This window comes from Salmo salar, chromosome ssa09, assembly GCF_905237065.1.
Source record: "Salmo salar chromosome ssa09, Ssal_v3.1, whole genome shotgun sequence".
NCBI lineage: Eukaryota > Metazoa > Chordata > Actinopteri > Salmoniformes > Salmonidae > Salmo > Salmo salar.
Window position 1 is genome coordinate 39,651,727 of NC_059450.1, and position 18,509 is coordinate 39,670,235.

An 18,509-nucleotide genomic window follows, 5' to 3' on the forward strand; every position below is an offset into this window, starting at 1 on the left:
CTGTACAGCAGGCTGTATGTCATAGTGGGGTGCTGTTCACAGGAGACTGTGTAGCAGGCTGTATGTCACAGTGGGGTGCTGCTCAAATGAGACTGTATAGCAGGCTGTATGTCACAGTGGGGTGCGGTAGAAAGGAGACTGTATAGCAGGCTGTATGTCACAGTGGGGTGCTATAGCCAGGACTGTATAGCAGGCTGTATGTCACAGTGGGGTGCTGCTCACAGGACTGTATAGCAAGCTGTATGAAACAGTGGGGTGCTGCTCACAGGAGACTGTGTAGCAGGCTGTATGTCACAGTGGGGTGCTGCTCACAGGAGACTGTGTAGCAGGCTGTATGTCAGAGTGGGGTGCTGTAGCCAGGAGACTGTATAGCAGGCTGTATGTCACAGTGGGATGCTGCTCAAAGGAGACTGTAAAGCAGGCTGTATGTCACAGTGGGGTGCTGTAGACAGGAAACTGTATAGCAGGCTGTATGTCACAGTGGGATGCTGCTCAAAGGAGACTGTATAGCAGGCTGTATGTCACAGTGGGGTGCTGCTCACAGGAGACTGTGTAGCAGGCTGTATGTCACAGTGGGATGATGTAGCCAGGAGACTGTATAGCAGGCTGTATGTCACAGTGGGGTGCTGTAGACAGGAAACTGTATAGCAGGCTGTATGTCACAGTGGGATGCTGCTCAAAGGAGACTGTATAGCAGGCTGAATGTCACAGTGGGGTGCTGCTCACAGGAGACTGTGTAGCAGGCTGTATGTCACAGTGGGGTGCTGCTCAAAGGAGACTGTATAGCAGTCTGTATTTTCACAGTAGGGTGCTGCTCACAGGAGACTGTATAGCAGGCTGTATGTCACAGTGGGGTGCTGCTCACAGGAGACTGTATAGCAGGCTATATGTCACGGTGGGGTGCTGTAGCCAGGACTGTATAGCAGGCTGTATGACACAGTGGGGTGCTGCTCACAGGAGACTGTATAGAAGAATGTATGTCACAGTGGGGTGCAGCTCACAGGAGACTGTGTAGCAGTCTGTATGTCACAGTGGGGTGCTGCTCACAGGAGACTGTACAGCAGGCTGTATGTCACAGTGGGGTGCTGTAGCCAGGAGACCGTATAGCAGGCTGTATGTCACAGTGGGGTGCTGTAGACAGGAGACTGTATAGCAGGCTGTATTTCACAGTGGGGTGCTGTAGCCAGGAGACTGTACAGCAGGCTGTATGTCACAGTGGGGTGCTGCTCAAAGGAGACTGTATAGCAGGCTGTATGTCACAGTGGGGTGCGGTAGAAAGGAGACTCTATAGCAGGCTGTATGTCACAGTGGGGTGCTATAGCCAGGACTGTATAGCAGGCTGTATGTCACAGTGGGGTGCTGCTCACAGGACTGTATAGCAGGCTGTATGAAACAGTGGGGTGCTGCTCACAGGAGACTGTATAGCAGGCTGTATGTCACAGTGGGGTGCTGCTCACAGGAGACTGTGTAGCAGGCTGTATGTCAGAGTGGGGTGCTGTAGCCAGGAGACTGTATAGCAGGCTGTATGTCACAGTGGGATGCTGCTCAAAGGAGACTGTAAAGCAGGCTATATGTCACAGTGGGGTGCTGTAGCCAGGAGACTGTAAAGCAGGCTGTATGTCACAGTGGGGAGCTGCTCAAAGGAGACTGTATAGCAGGCTGTATGTCACAGTGGGGTGCTGTAGCCAGGACTGTATAGCAGGCTGTATGTTACAGTGGGGTGCTGCTCACAGGAGACTGTATAGCAGGCTGTATGTCACAGTGGGGTGCTGCTCACAGGAGACTGTATAGCAGGCTGTATGTCAAGGTGGGGTGCTGTAGCCAGGACTGTATAGCAGGCTGTATGACACAGTGGGGTGCTGCTCAAAGGAGACTGTATAGCAGGCTGTATGTCACAGTGATGTGCAGCTCACAGGAGACTGTGTAGCAGGCTGTATGTCACAGTGGGGTGCTGTAGCGAGGACTGTATAGCAGGATGTATGTCACAGTGGGAGTGCTGCTCACAGGAGACTGTACAGAAGGCTGTATGTCACAGTGGGGTGCTGTAGCTAGGAGACCATATAGCAGGCTGTATGTCACAGTGGGGTGCTGTAGCCAAGAGACTGTATAGCAGGCTGTAGGTCACAGTGGCGTGCTATAGCCAGGACTGTATAGCAGGCTGTATGTCACAGTGGGGTGCTGCTCACAGGACTGTATAGCAGGCTGTATGAAACAGTGGGGTGCTGCTCACAGGAGACTGTATAGCAGGCTGTATGTCACAGTGGGGTGCTGCTCACAGGAGACTGTGTAGCAGGCTGTATGTCACAGTGGGGTGCTGTAGCCAGGAGACTGTATAGCAGGCTGTAGGTCACAGTGGGGTGCTATAGCCAGGACTGTATAGCAGGCTGTATGTCACAGTGGGGTGCTGCTCACAGGACTGTATAGCAGGCTGTATGAAACAGTGGGGTGCTGCTCACAGGAGACTGTATAGCAGGCTGTATGTCACAGTGGGGTGCTGCTCACAGGAGACTGTGTAGCAGGCTGTATGTCACAGTGGGGTGCTGTAGCCAGGAGACTGTATAGCAGGCTGTATGTCACAGTGGGATGCTGCTCAAAGGAGACTGTAAAGCAGGCTGTATGTCACAGTGGGGTGCTGTCGCCAGGAGACTGTATAGCAGGCTGTATGTCACAGTGGGGAGCTGCTCAAAGGAGACTGTATAGCAGGCTGTATATCACAGTGGGGTGCTGTAGCCAGGACTGTATAGCAGGCTGTATGTTACAGTGGGGTGCTGCTCACAGGAGACTGTATAGCAGGCTGTATGTCACAGTGGGGTGCTGCTCACAGGAGACTGTATAGCAGGCTGTATGTCACAGTGGGGAGCTGCTCAAAGGAGACTGTATAGCAGGCTGTATGTCACAGTGGGGTGCTGTAGCCAGGACTGTATAGCAGGCTGTATGACACAGTGGGGTGCTGCTCAAAGGAGACTGTATAGCAGGCTGTATGTCACAGTGATGTGCAGCTCACAGGAGACTGTGTAGCAGGCTGTATGTCACAGTGGGGTGCTGTAGCGAGGACTGTATAGCAGGATGTATGTCACAGTGGGGTGCTGCTCACAGGAGACTGTAAAGCAGGCTGAAAGTCACAGTGGGGTGCTGCTCACAGGAGACTGTATAGCAGGCTGTATGTCACAGTGGGGAGCTGCTCAAAGGAGACTGTATAGCAGGCTGTATATCACAGTGGGGTGCTGTAGCCAGGACTGTATAGCAGGCTGTATGTTACAGTGGGGTGCTGCTCACAGGAGACTGTATAGCAGGCTGTATGTCACAGTGGGGTGCTGCTCACAGGAGACTGTATAGCAGGCTGTATGTCAAGGTGGGGTGCTGTAGCCAGGACTGTATAGCAGGCTGTATGACACAGTGGGGTGCTGCTCAAACGAGACTGTATAGCAGGCTGTATGTCACAGTGATGTGCAGCTCACAGGAGACTGTGTAGCAGGCTGTATGTCACAGTGGGGTGCTGTAGCGAGGACTGTATAGCAGGATGTATGTCACAGTGGGGTGCTGCTCACAGGAGACTGTAAAGCAGGCTGAAAGTCACAGTGGGGTGCTGCTCACAGGAGATTGTACAGCAGGCCGTATGTAACAGCAGGGTGCTGCTCACAGGAGACTGTACAGAAGGCTGTATGTCACAGTGGGGTGCTGTAGCTAGGAGACCATATAGCAGGCTGTATGTCACAGTGGGGTGCTGTAGCCAAGAGACTGTATAGCAGGCTGTAGGTCACAGTGGGGTGCTATAGCCAGGACTGTATAGCAGGCTGTATGTCACAGTGGGGTGCTGCTCACAGGACTGTATAGCAGGCTGTATGAAACAGTGGGGTGCTGCTCACAGGAGACTGTATATCAGGCTGTATGTCACAGTGGGGTGCTGCTCACAGGAGACTGTGTAGCAGGCTGTATGTCACAGTGGGGTGCTGTAGCCAGGAGACTGTATAGCAGGCTGTAGGTCACAGTGGGGTGCTATAGCCAGGACTGTATAGCAGGCTGTATGTCACAGTGGGGTGCTGCTCACAGGACTGTATAGCAGGCTGTATGAAACAGTGGGGTGCTGCTCACAGGAGACTGTATAGCAGGCTGTATGTCACAGTGGGGTGCTGCTCACAGGAGAATGTGTAGCAGGCTGTATGTCACAGTGGGGTGCTGTAGCCAGGAGACTGTATAGCAGGCTGTATGTCACAGTGGGATGCTGCTCAAAGGAGACTGTAAAGCAGGCTGTATGTCACAGTGGGGTGCTGTAGCCAGGAGACTGTATAGCAGGCTGTATGTCACAGTGGGGAGCTGCTCAAAGGAGACTGTATAGCAGGCTGTATATCACAGTGGGGTGCTGCTCACAGGAGACTGTATAGCAGGCTGTATGTCAAGGTGGGGTGCTGTAGCCAGGACTGTATAGCAGGCTGTATGACACAGTGGGGTGCTGCTCAAAGGAGACTGTATAGCAGGCTGTATGTCACAGTGATGTGCAGCTCACAGGAGACTGTGTAGCAGGCTGTATGTCACAGTGGGGTGCTGTAGCGAGGACTGTATAGCAGGATGTATGTCACAGTGGTGTGCTGCTCACAGGAGACTGTAAAGCAGGCTGAAAGTCACAGTGGGGTGCTGCTGACAGGAGATTGTACAGCAGGCTGTATGTAACAGCAGGGTGCTGCTCACAGGAGACTGTACAGAAGGCTGTATGTCACAGTGGGGTGCTGTAGCTAGGAGACCATATAGCAGGCTGTATGTCACAGTGGGGTGCTGTAGCCAAGAGACTGTATAGCAGGCTGTAGGTCACAGTGGGGTGCTATAGCCAGGACTGCATAGCAGGCTGTATGTCACAGTGGGGTGCTGCTCACAGGACTGTATAGCAGGCTGTATGAAACAGTGGGGTGCTGCTCACAGGAGACTGTATAGCAGGCTGTATGTCACAGTGGGGTGCTGCTCACGGGAGACTGTGTAGCAGGCTGTATGTCACAGTGGGGTGCTGTAGCCAGGAGACTGTATAGCAGGCTGTAGGTCACAGTGGGGTGCTATAGCCAGGACTGTATAGCAGGCTGTATGTCACAGTGGGGTGCTGCTCACAGGACTGTATAGCAGGCTGTATGAAACAGTGGGGTGCTGCTCACAGGAGACTGTATAGCAGGCTGTATGTCACAGTGGGGTGCTGCTCACAGGAGACTGTGTAGCAGGCAGTATGTCACAGTGGGGTGCTGTAGCCAGGAGACTGTATAGCAGGCTGTATGTCACAGTGGGATGCTGCTCAAAGGAGACTGTAAAGCAGGCTGTATGTCACAGTGGGGTGCTGTAGCCAGGAGACTGTATAGCAGGCTGTATGTCACAGTGGGGAGCTGCTCAAAGGAGACTGTATAGCAGGCTGTATATCACAGTGGGGTGCTGTAGCCAAGACTGTATAGCAGGCTGTATGTTACAGTGGGGTGCTGCTCACAGGAGACTGTATAGCAGGCTGTATGTCACAGTGGGGTGCTGCTCACAGGAGACTGTATAGCAGGCTGTATGTCAAGGTGGGGTGCTGTAGCCAGGACTGTATAGCAGGCTGTATGACACAGTGGGGTGCTGCTCAAAGGAGACTGTATAGCAGGCTGTATGTCACAGTGATGTGCAGCTCACAGGAGACTGTGTAGCAGGCTGTATGTCACAGTGGGGTGCCGTAGACAGGAGACTGTATTCCAGGCTGTATGTCACAGTGGGGTGCTGTAGCGAGGACTGTATAGCAGGATGTATGTCACAGTGGGGTGCTGCGCACAGGAGACTGTAAAGCAGGCTGAATGTCACAGTGGGGTGCTGCTCACAGGAGATTGTACAGCAGGCTGTATGTAACAGCAGGGTGCTGCTCACAGGAGACTGTACAGAAGGCTGTATGTCACAGTGGGGTGCTGTAGCCAGGAGACCATGTAGCAGGCTGTATGTCACAGTGGAGTGCTGTAGCCAGGAGACTGTATAGCAGGCTGTGTGTCACAGTGGGGTGCTGTAGCCAGGAGACTGTATAGCAGGCTGTGTGTCACAGTGGGGTGCTGCTCAAAGGAGACTGTATAACAGGCTGTATGACACAGTGGGGTGCTGTAGACAGGAGACTGTAAAGCAGGCTGAATGTCACAGTGGGGTGCTGCTCACAGGAGACTGTAAAGCAGGCTGAATGTCACAGTGGGGTGCTGCTCGCAGGAGATTGTACAGAAGGCTGTATGTCACAGTGGGGTGCTGTAGCCAGGAGACCATGTAGCAGGCTGTATGTCACAGTGGAGTGCTGTAGCCAGGAGACTGTATAGCAGGCTGTGTGTCACAGTGGGGTGCTGCTCAAAGGAGACTGTATAACAGGCTGTATGTCACAGTGGGGTGCTGTAGCCAGGAGACCATGTAGCAGGCTATTTGTCAAAGTGGAGTGCTGTAGCCAGGAGACTGTATAGCAGGCTGTGTGTCACAGTGGGGTGCTGTAGCCAGGAGACTATATAGCAGGCTGTGTGTCACAGTGGGGTGCTGCTCAAAGGAGACTGTATAACAGGCTGTATGACACAGTGGGGTGCTGTAGACAGGAGACTGTATAGCAGGCTGTATGTCACAGTGGGGAGCTGAAGACATTACTATATAGCAGGCTGTATGTTACAGTGGGGTGCTGCTCACAGGAGACTGTATAGCAGGCTGTAAGTCACAGTGGGGTGCTGCTCACAGGAGACTGTATAGCAGGCTGTAAGTCACAGTGGGGTGCTGCTCACAGAAGACTGTATAGCAGGCTGTATGTTACAGTGGGGTGCTGCTCACAGAAGACTGTATAGCAGGCTGTAAGTCACAGTGGGGTGCTGCTCACAGAAGACTGTATAGCAGGCTGTATGTTACAGTGGGGTGCTGCTCACAGGAGACTGTATAGCAGGCTGTATGTCACAGTGGGGAGCTGTAAACAGTAGACTGTATAGCAGGCTGTATGTCACAGTGGGGTGCTGTAGCCAGGACTGTATTGCAGGCTGTATGTCACAGTGGGTTGCTGTAGCCAGGACTGTATAGCAGGCTGTATGTCACAGTGGGGTGCTGTAGATAGGACTGTATAGCAGGCTGTATGTCACAGTGGGTGCTGTAGCCAGGACTGTATAGCAGGCTGTATGTCACAGTGAGTTGCTGCTCACAGGAGACTGTATAGCAGGCTGTGTGTCACAGTGCGGTGCTGTAGCCAGGATACTATATAGCAGGCTGTATGTAACAGCAGGGTGCTGCTCACAGGAGACTGTACAGAAGGCTGTATGTCACAGTGGGGTGCTGTAGCCAGGAGACTATATAGCAGGCTGTGTGTCACAGTGGGGTGCTGCTCAAAGGAGACTGTATAACAGGCTGTATGACACAGTGGGGTGCTGTAGACAGGAGACTGTATAGCAGGCTGTATGTCACAGTGGGGAGCTGAAGACATTACTATATAGCAGGCTGTATGTTACAGTGGGGTGCTGCTCACAGGAGACTGTATAGCAGGCTGTAAGTCACAGTGGGGTGCTGCTCACAGAAGACTGCATAGCAGGCTGTAAGTCACAGTGGGGTGCTGCTCACAGAAGACTGTATAGCAGGCTGTATGTTACAGTGGGGTGCTGCTCACAGGAGACTGTATAGCAGGCTGTATGTCACAGTGGGGAGCTGTAAACAGTAGACTGTATAGCAGGCTGTATGTCACAGTGGGGTGCTGTAGCCAGGACTGTATTGCGGCTGTATGTCACAGTGGGTTGCTGTAGCCAGGACTGTATAGCAGGCTGTATGTCACAGTGGGGTGCTGTAGCCAGGACTGTATAGCAGGCTGTATGTCACAGTGGGTGCTGTAGCCAGGACTGTATAGCAGGCTGTATGTCACAGTGAGTTGCTGCTCACAGGAGACTGTACAGAAGGCTGTATGTCACAGTGGGGTGCTGTAGCCAGGAGACCATGTAGCAGGCTGTATGTCACAGTGGAGTGCTGTAGCCAGGAGACTGTATAGCAGGCTGTGTGTCACAGTGGAGTGCTGTAGCCAGGAGACTGTATAGCAGGCTGTGTGTCACAGTGGGGTGCTGCTCAAAGGAGACTGTATAACAGGCTGTATGACACAGTGGGGTGCTGTAGACAGGAGACTGTAAAGCAGGCTGAATGTCACAGTGGGGTGCTGCTCACAGGAGACTGTAAAGCAGGCTGAATGTCACAGTGGGGTGCTGCTCACAGGAGATTGTACAGCAGGCTGTATGTAACAGCAGGGTGCTGCTCACAGGAGACTGTACAGAAGGCTGTATGTCACAGTGGGGTGCTGTAGCCAGGAGACCATGTAGCAGGCTGTATGTCACAGTGGAGTGCTGTAGCCAGGAGACTGTATAGCAGGCTGTGTGTCACAGTGGGGTGCTGTAGCCAGGAGACTGTATAGCAGGCTGTGTGTCACAGTGGGGTGCTGCTCAAAGGAGACTGTATAACAGGCTGTATGACACAGTGGGGTGCTGTAGACAGGAGACTGTATAGCAGGCTGTATGTCACAGTGGGGAGCTGAAGACATTACTATATAGCAGGCTGTATGTTACAGTGGGGTGCTGCTCACAGGAGACTGTATAGCAGGTTATAAGTCACAGTGAGGTGCTGCTCACAGAAGACTGTATAGCAGGCTGTATGTCACAGTGGGGGAGCTGTAAACAGTAGACTGTATAGCAGGCTGTATGTCACAGTGGGGTGCTGTAGCCAGGACTGTATTGCAGGCTGTATGTCACAGTGGGTTGCTGTAGCCAGGACTGTATAGCAGGCTGTATGTCACAGTGGGGTGCTGTAGCCAGGACTGTATAGCAGGCTGTATGTCACAGTGGGTGCTGTAGCCAGGACTGTATAGCAGGCTGTATGTCACAGTGAGTTGCTGCTCACAGGAGACTGTATAGCAGGCTGTATGTCACAGTGGGGTGCTGTAGCCAGGAGACCATGTAGCAGGCTGTATGTCACAGTGGAGTCCTGTAGCCAGGAGACTGTATAGCAGGCTGTGTGTCACAGTTGGGTGCTGTAGCCAGGAGACTGTATAGCAGGCTGTGTGTCACAGTGGGGTGCTGCTCAAAGGAGACTGTATAACAGGCTGTATGACACAGTGGGGTGCTGTAGACAGGAGACTGTAAAGCAGGCTGAATGTCACAGTGGGGTGCTGCTCACAGGAGACTGTAAAGCAGGCTGAATGTCACAGTGGGGTGCTGCTCACAGGAGATTGTACAGCAGGCTGTATGTAACAGCAGGGTGCTGCTCACAGGAGACTGTACAGAAGGCTGTATGTCACAGTGGGGTGCTGTAGCCAGGAGACCATGTAGCAGGCTGTATGTCACAGTGGAGTGCTGTAGCCAGGAGACTGTATAGCAGGCTGTGTGTCACAGTGGAGTGCTGTAGCCAGGAGACTGTATAGCAGGCTGTGTGTCACAGTGGGGTGCTGCTCAAAGGAGACTGTATAACAGGCTGTATGACACAGTGGGGTGCTGTAGACAGGAGACTGTAAAGCAGGCTGAATGTCACAGTGGGGTGCTGCTCACAGGAGACTGTAAAGCAGGCTGAATGTCACAGTGGGGTGCTGCTCACAGGAGATTGTACAGCAGGCTGTATGTAACAGCAGGGTGCTGCTCACAGGAGACTGTACAGAAGGCTGTATGTCACAGTGGGGTGCTGTAGCCAGGAGACCATGTAGCAGGCTGTATGTCACAGTGGAGTGCTGTAGCCAGGAGACTGTATAGCAGGCTGTGTGTCACAGTGGGGTGCTGTAGCCAGGAGACTGTATAGCAGGCTGTGTGTCACAGTGGGGTGCTGCTCAAAGGAGACTGTATAACAGGCTGTATGACACAGTGGGGTGCTGTAGACAGGAGACTGTATAGCAGGCTGTATGTCACAGTGGGGAGCTGAAGACATTACTATATAGCAGGCTGTATGTTACAGTGGGGTGCTGCTCACAGGAGACTGTATAGCAGGTTATAAGTCACAGTGAGGTGCTGCTCACAGAAGACTGTATAGCAGGCTGTATGTTACAGTGGGGTGCTGCTCACAGGAGACTGTATAGCAGGCTGTAAGTCACAGTGGGGTGCTGCTCACAGAAGACTGTATAGCAGGCTGTATGTCACAGTGGGGAGCTGTAAACAGTAGACTGTATAGCAGGCTGTATGTCACAGTGGGGTGCTGTAGCCAGGACTGTATTGCGGCTGTATGTCACAGTGGGTTGCTGTAGCCAGGACTGTATAGCAGGCTGTATGTCACAGTGGGGTGCTGTAGCCAGGACTGTATAGCAGGCTGTATGTCACAGTGGGTGCTGTAGCCAGGACTGTATAGCAGGCTGTATGTCACAGTGAGTTGCTGCTCACAGGAGACTGTATAGCAGGCTGTATGTCACAGTGGGGTGCTGTAGCCAGGAGACCATGTAGCAGGCTGTATGTCACAGTGGAGTGCTGTAGCCAGGAGACTGTATAGCAGGCTGTGTGTCACAGTGGGGTGCTGTAGCCAGGAGACTGTATAGCAGGCTGTGTGTCACAGTGGGGTGCTGCTCAAAGGAGACTGTATAACAGGCTGTATGACACAGTGGGGTGCTGTAGACAGGAGACTGTAAAGCAGGCTGAATGTCACAGTGGGGTGCTGCTCACAGGAGACTGTAAAGCAGGCTGAATGTCACAGTGGGGTGCTGCTCACAGGAGATTGTACAGCAGGCTGTATGTAACAGCAGGGTGCTGCTCACAGGAGACTGTACAGAAGGCTGTATGTCACAGTGGGGTGCTGTAGCCAGGAGACCATGTAGCAGGCTGTATGTCACAGTGGAGTGCTGTAGCCAGGAGACTGTATAGCAGGCTGTGTGTCACAGTGGCGTGCTGTAGCCAGGAGACTGTATAGCTGGCTGTGTGTCACAGTGGGGTGCTGCTCAAAGGAGACTGTATAACAGGCTGTATGACACAGTGGGGTGCTGTAGACAGGAGACTGTAAAGCAGGCTGAATGTCACAGTGGGGTGCTGCTCACAGGAGACTGTAAAGCAGGCTGAATGTCACAGTGGGGTGCTGCTCACAGGAGATTGTACAGCAGGCTGTATGTAACAGCAGGGTGCTGCTCACAGGAGACTGTACAGAAGGCTGTATGTCACAGTGGGGTGCTGTAGCCAGGAGACCATGTAGCAGGCTGTATGTCACAGTGGAGTGCTGTAGCCAGGAGACTGTATAGCAGGCTGTGTGTCACAGTGGGGTGCTGTAGCCAGGAGACTGTATAGCAGGCTGTGTGTCACAGTGGGGTGCTGCTCAAAGGAGACTGTATAACAGGCTGTATGACACAGTGGGGTGCTGTAGACAGGAGACTGTATAGCAGGCTGTATGTCACAGTGGGGAGCTGAAGACATTACTATATAGCAGGCTGTATGTTACAGTGGGGTGCTGCTCACAGGAGACTGTATAGCAGGTTATAAGTCACAGTGAGGTGCTGCTCACAGAAGACTGTATAGCAGGCTGTATGTCACAGTGGGGAGCTGTAAACAGTAGACTGTATAGCAGGCTGTATGTCACAGTGGGGTGCTGTAGCCAGGACTGTATTGCAGGCTGTATGTCACAGTGGGTTGCTGTAGCCAGGACTGTATAGCAGGCTGTATGTCACAGTGGGGTGCTGTAGCCAGGACTGTATAGCAGGCTGTATGTCACAGTGGGTGCTGTAGCCAGGACTGTATAGCAGGCTGTATGTCACAGTGAGTTGCTGCTCACAGGAGAATGTATAGCAGGCTGTATGTCACAGTGGGGTGCTGTAGCCAGGAGACCATGTAGCAGGCTGTATGTCACAGTGGAGTCCTGTAGCCAGGAGACTGTATAGCAGGCTGTGTGTCACAGTTGGGTGCTGTAGCCAGGAGACTGTATAGCAGGCTGTGTGTCACAGTGGGGTGCTGCTCAAAGGAGACTGTATAACAGGCTGTATGACACAGTGGGGTGCTGTAGACAGGAGACTGTAAAGCAGGCTGAATGTCACAGTGGGGTGCTGCTCACAGGAGACTGTAAAGCAGGCTGAATGTCACAGTGGGGTGCTGCTCACAGGAGATTGTACAGCAGGCTGTATGTAACAGCAGGGTGCTGCTCACAGGAGACTGTACAGAAGGCTGTATGTCACAGTGGGGTGCTGTAGCCAGGAGACCATGTAGCAGGCTGTATGTCACAGTGGAGTGCTGTAGCCAGGAGACTGTATAGCAGGCTGTGTGTCACAGTGGAGTGCTGTAGCCAGGAGACTGTATAGCAGGCTGTGTGTCACAGTGGGGTGCTGCTCAAAGGAGACTGTATAACAGGCTGTATGACACAGTGGGGTGCTGTAGACAGGAGACTGTAAAGCAGGCTGAATGTCACAGTGGGGTGCTGCTCACAGGAGACTGTAAAGCAGGCTGAATGTCACAGTGGGGTGCTGCTCACAGGAGATTGTACAGCAGGCTGTATGTAACAGCAGGGTGCTGCTCACAGGAGACTGTACAGAAGGCTGTATGTCACAGTGGGGTGCTGTAGCCAGGAGACCATGTAGCAGGCTGTATGTCACAGTGGAGTGCTGTAGCCAGGAGACTGTATAGCAGGCTGTGTGTCACAGTGGGGTGCTGTAGCCAGGAGACTGTATAGCAGGCTGTGTGTCACAGTGGGGTGCTGCTCAAAGGAGACTGTATAACAGGCTGTATGACACAGTGGGGTGCTGTAGACAGGAGACTGTATAGCAGGCTGTATGTCACAGTGGGGAGCTGAAGACATTACTATATAGCAGGCTGTATGTTACAGTGGGGTGCTGCTCACAGGAGACTGTATAGCAGGTTATAAGTCACAGTGAGGTGCTGCTCACAGAAGACTGTATAGCAGGCTGTATGTTACAGTGGGGTGCTGCTCACAGGAGACTGTACAGAAGGCTGTAAGTCACAGTGGGGTGCTGCTAGCCAGGAGACCTGATAGCAGGCTGTATGTCACAGTGGGGAGCTGTAAACAGGAGACTGTATAGCAGGCTGTGTGTCACAGTGGGGTGCTGTAGCCAGGACTGTATAGCAGGCTGTATGTCACAGTGGGTTGCTGTAGCCAGGACTGTATAGCAGGCTGTATGTCACAGTGGGGTGCTGTAGCCAGGACTGTATAGCAGGCTGTATGTCACAGTGAGTTGCTGCTCACAGGATACTGTATTGCAGGCTGTTTGTCACAGTGGGGTGCTGTAGCCAGGACTGTATAGCAGGCTGTATGTCACAGTGGGGTGCTGCTCACAGGAGACTGTGTAGCAGGCTGTATGTCACAGTGGGGTGCTGTACCCAGGACTGTGCAGCAGGCTGTATGTCACAGTGGGGTGCTGGGTTATCCACCTGTGATTTACAGTAAACAGCAAAGAGGCTTTTCAAATATGGACATACACTATCTTTCCAAAGTTTGGGGTCACTTAGAAATGTCTTTGTTTTTGAAAGAAAACCATTTTTTTTTGTCCATTTAAAATAACATCAGATTGATCAGAAATACAGTGTAGACATTGTTAAAGTTGTAAATGACTATTGTAGCTGGAAACGGCAGATTTTTTATGGAATATCTACATAGGCGTACAGATGCCCATTATCAGCAACCATCACTCCTGTGTTCCAATGGCACGTTGTGTTAGCTAATCCAATTTTATCATTTTAAAAAGGATAATTGCTCATTAGAAAACCCTTTTACAATTATGTTAGCACAGCTGAAAACTGTTGTTCTGATTAAAGAAGCAATAAAACTGACCTGAGAGAGCTGTTTTTATCTGTTTGGTTAGGTCAGGGTGTGCCATGGGGTGGGCATTCTACGTGTCATATTTCTATGTTTTTTTTTTTGTTTGATTGGCCTAGTATGGTTTCCAATCAGAGGCAGCTGTCTATCGTTGTCTCTGATTGGGAATCATACTTAGGAAGCCCTTTTTCCCTCCTTCAGTGTGGGATCTTGTTTTTGTCAGCTCAGTAAGCCTGCAGAACGTGACGTTCGGTTTTTTCTTTGTTATTTTGTTTGAGGCACAATAAATATGAGCACTTTCCACGCTGCACCTTGGTCTACTCATTACGACGAGCGTCACAGAAGATCCCACCACCAAAGGACCAAGCAGCGTGGTTAGGAGTGGACCTGGGAGGACATTCTGAACGGCAAGGGATCCTGGACGTGGGAGGAGATCCAGGCTGGATGAGATCGCCTCCCATGGGAACAGGTGGAGGCAGCGAGAGCAGAGCGGCGACGAGAAGAGGAACTAGCCCGGCAACGAGGCAAGCACAAGAGGCAGCCAAACATTTTTTGGGGTGGGGGGCACACGGGGAGATTGGCAGAGTCAGGGTGGAGACCTGAACCAACTCCCCATGCTTACCGTGGGGAGAATAGGACTGGTCAGGCACTGGGTTATGCGGTAATGCGCACGGTGTCTCCAGTGCGCAGCCACAGCCCGGTGCGCTCTGTGCAAGCTCCCCGCAGTGGCCGTGCACTTTCCACGCTTCACCTTGGTCTACTCATTACGACGAGCGTAACACCTTCTTTAGGCTAGTTGAGTATCTGGAGCATCAGCATTTGTGGGTTCGATTATAGGCTCAAAATGTCTAGAAACAAAGAACTTTCTTCTGAAACTCGTCAGTCTATTCTTGTTCTGAGAAGTTAAGGCTATTCCATGCGAGAAATTGCCAAGAAACTGAAGATCTCATACAACACTGTGTACTACTCCCTTCACAGAACAGAGCAAACTGGCCCTAACCAGAATAGAAAGAGGAGTGGGAGGCCCTGGTGCACAACTGAGCAAGAGGACAAGTACATTAGAGTACCCTCAACACCAGTCTCAATGTCAACAAGGAAGAGGCGACTCCGGGATGCTGGCCTTCTAGGCAGAGTTCCTCTATCCAGTGTCTGTGTTCTTTTGCCCATCTTAATCTTTTCTTTTTATTGGGCAGTCTGAGATATGGCTTATCCTTTGCAACTCTGCCTAAAAGGCCAGCATCACAGAGTCTGTGCGCCTATGTAGATATTCCATAAAAAATCAGCCGTTTCCAGCTACAATAGTCTTTTACAACATTAACAATGTCTACACTGTATTTCTGATCAATTTGATGTTATAATGGACAAAAAAATGTTTTTCTTTAAAAAATAAGGACATTTATAAGTGACCCCAAACCTTTGAACGGCAGTGTATATATTTAAGAATGGTGAAATGTAACCCCTTTTAGTCAGTCAGTATCAGATTTGTATCAGTTTTTGTTAAATAACTACATCCATTAGTCCCCAAACCCTTAATGAGTGAATTGAGCTTTTACTAACAGAGTGAGGGCCAATGGTTGTTGCACTGACAGCCAATGCAATACATGTGTCACGTCCTGACCAGTATAGATGATATTTTGTTATTGTAGTTTGGTCAGGACGTGGCAGAGGGTAGTTTATTTATGTATTACGGGTTTTTTTTGGTCACTGGTCTATGTTTGTATTTCTATGTGTATGTTCTAGGGTAGTTTTTCTATGTGTAGGTTGGGTGCTGGACTCTCAATTGGAGGCAGGTGTTTCTAGTTGCCTCTGATTGGAAGTCCTATAAATAGGTGTGTGTTTTGTTTGTCACTTGTGGGTAGTTGTTTGAGAGCACTGCTTTTGTTGAGCCTGCTTCTCTGTTCCTGTCGTTAGTTTGTTTATTGTTTTTCCGTGGTGTTCTCATTGTTATAATAAATATGTTGAGCACGCAACCCGCTGCGCCTTGGTCCCATTCTCTCTTCCACGACAGTTGTGACAGAACTACCCACCACAACAGGACCAAGCAGCGGAGGAAATCTGGCGAGGACCGGGGAACACAGCTGGTAAGGGAGCCCGAGAGGCAGCCCCAATAATTTTTTTGGGGGGGGCACAAGGGCAGTTTGGCGGGGCGAGGATGGAGCCCCAGGCCAGCTCCCCGTACCCTTTTTGGGCAGAGACGAACTGGACAGGTCCCGTGCTTTGGGGTGATGTGTACGGTGGCGAGGCCGAGCATTTTCAGGCCAGTACGCGCAGTACCAGCACCCCGCATGTGCCAGGGGAAAGTGAGCATCCAGCCAGTAGGGGTGATGCCAATCCTGCGCTCGAGACCGCCAGTGCGCCTCTATGGTCCAGTGCGTCAACCCAGTCCGACTCGGCCTATTCCCGCTCCCCGCACTAGCCCTGAGGTGCGTGTGCCCAGACTGGCACATCCTGTACCAGCCCCACGCATCAGGCTTCTAGTGCGTCAGCCCAGCCTCGCCAGTCAGGAGCCGCCAGAGCCGCCCGCCAGTCAGGAGCCGCCAGAGCCGCCCGCCAGTCAGGAGCCGCCAGAGCCGCTCGCCAGTCAGGAGCCGCCAGAGCCGCCCGCCAGTCAGGAGCCGCCAGAGCCGCCAGTCAGGAGCCACCCGCCAGTCAGGAGCCGCCCGCCAGTCAGGAGCCGCCAGAGCCGCCCGCCAGTCAGGAGCCTCCAGAGCCGCCCGCCAGTCAGGAGCCGCCAGACTGGCCCGCCTGCCCGGAGCTGCCAGAGTGGCCCGCCTGCCCGGAGCTGCCAGAGTGGCCCGCCTGCCCAGAGCTGCCAGAGCGGCCCGCCTGCCCGGATCTGCCATCGCCGCCCGCCAGCCGGGCAAAGCCAGGGTCGCCCGCCAGCCGGGCGCAGCCAGGGTCGTCCGCCAGCCGGGCGCAGCCATCGCCGCCCGCCAGCCGGGCGCAGCAAGGGACACCCGCCAGCCGGGCGCAGCCATCGCCGCCCGCCAGCCGGGCGCAGCCAGGGTCGTCCGCCAGCCGGGCGCAACAAGGGTCGCCCGCCAGCCGGGCGCAGCCAGAGACACCCGCCAGCCGGGCGCAGCAAGAATCGCCCGCCAGCCGGGCGAAGTCAGGGTCACCCACCAGTCCTCCGGCGCAGCCAGGGGCACCACCTAAGTGGGCGACGTCGAGGGTGGAGTGGAGTCCACGTCCCGCACCTGAGCCGCCTCCTATATAGGTGGGTTGGGGAGGGGGGGTGTAGCACAGTGCCGTCGTTGACGGCAGCCACCCTCCCTTCCCTCCCTTTAGATTAAGGGGGATCTTTCTGTTTGTTTTGGGGGTTTTCTGTGTTTTGTGTAGGTGCATCCGGGGTCTGCACCTTTGGGGGGGGTACTGTTATGTCCTGACCAGTATAGAGGATATTTTGTTATTGTAGTTTGGTCAGGATGTGGCAGAGGGTAGTTTATTTATGTATTACGGGGGTTTTTTGGTCACTGGTCTATGTTTGTATTTCTATGTGTATGTTCTAGGGTAGTTTTTCTATGTGTAGGTTGGGTGCTGGACTCTCAATTGGAGGCAGGTGTTTCTAGTTGCCTCTGATTGGGAGTCCTATAAATAGGTGTGTGTTTTGTTTGTCACTTGTGGGTAGTTGTTTGAGAGCACTGCTTTTGTTGAGCCTGCGTCTCTGTTCCTGTCGTTAGTTTGTTTATTGTTTTTCTGTGGTGTTCTCATTGTTATAATAAATATGTTGAGCACGCAACCCGCTGCGCCTTGGTCCCATTCTCTCTTCCACGACAGTTGTGACAACATGTTTGCCTTGCACAGCTTCTTTAAACCGCAGTAAAGCACTGCTACTATAGTATGAACATTAAAGTGAATGTGTACACACCGTAAACCGTTATGAGTACATTGTTACCATGTTAAAGTTAATGTGTACACACTGTAAACCTTTATGAGTACATTGTTACCATGTTAAAGTTAATGTGTACACACCGTAAACCTTTTTGAGTACATTGTTACCATGTTAAAGTTAAACAATTAACATCAGGTGACTTCATTCCATAACTGATATCTCCCTCACCTTTGCTGACGTCTCAAACCACCCCAGGAAGCCTTCTTCTTCACAGTAGTTGTTAGACAGGGCAGACAGCTCCTTGTTCTCCTCTTTCTGGTCACACTTGGACAGCAAGGATAGGGGCTTCCACTGTGGATAGGGGTCTCACTTTGCTATCTAGGTCATGCTTCCACTGTGAGGCAGTCTCTAATGTCTCCATCTTAGTCACGTCAAAGACTATGAACGCCCCCATGGCCTCCTTGTAGTGCACTCTGGACATATTCCTAATCAAGAGAATAGAGTGTCTTTTGGGACACTACGATACAGGTTGTTATCTTCTTTGCTTTCTTAAATCCTTCTTAACTTTGATTGGAAAGCTGTTCCCTACATACATATTAATCTGGCTGTACAACTTGGAAAGCTTAATGTTTGTCTACAATCCATGGGGAGATAACCTAGTAAACCTGACCAGGAGAACGCTACAACACCAGAGTGGGATCCAATATCAGGAGACAGAGGGAGCGAACACCAATCCACATCGACGGGACCGTAGCAGAGAATGTGAAAAGCTTCAAGTTCCTCGGCTCACTGACAATCTGAAATGATCCACTCACAGACACATCAAATCAAATTGTATTGTATTGGTCACAGACACATGATTATCAGATGTTATTGTGAGTGTAGCGAAATACTTGTGTTTCTAGTTCCGACCATGCAGCAATAGCTAATAAGTAATATAACAATTCCACAACAACTACCTAATACACACAAATCTAAGTAAAGGGAT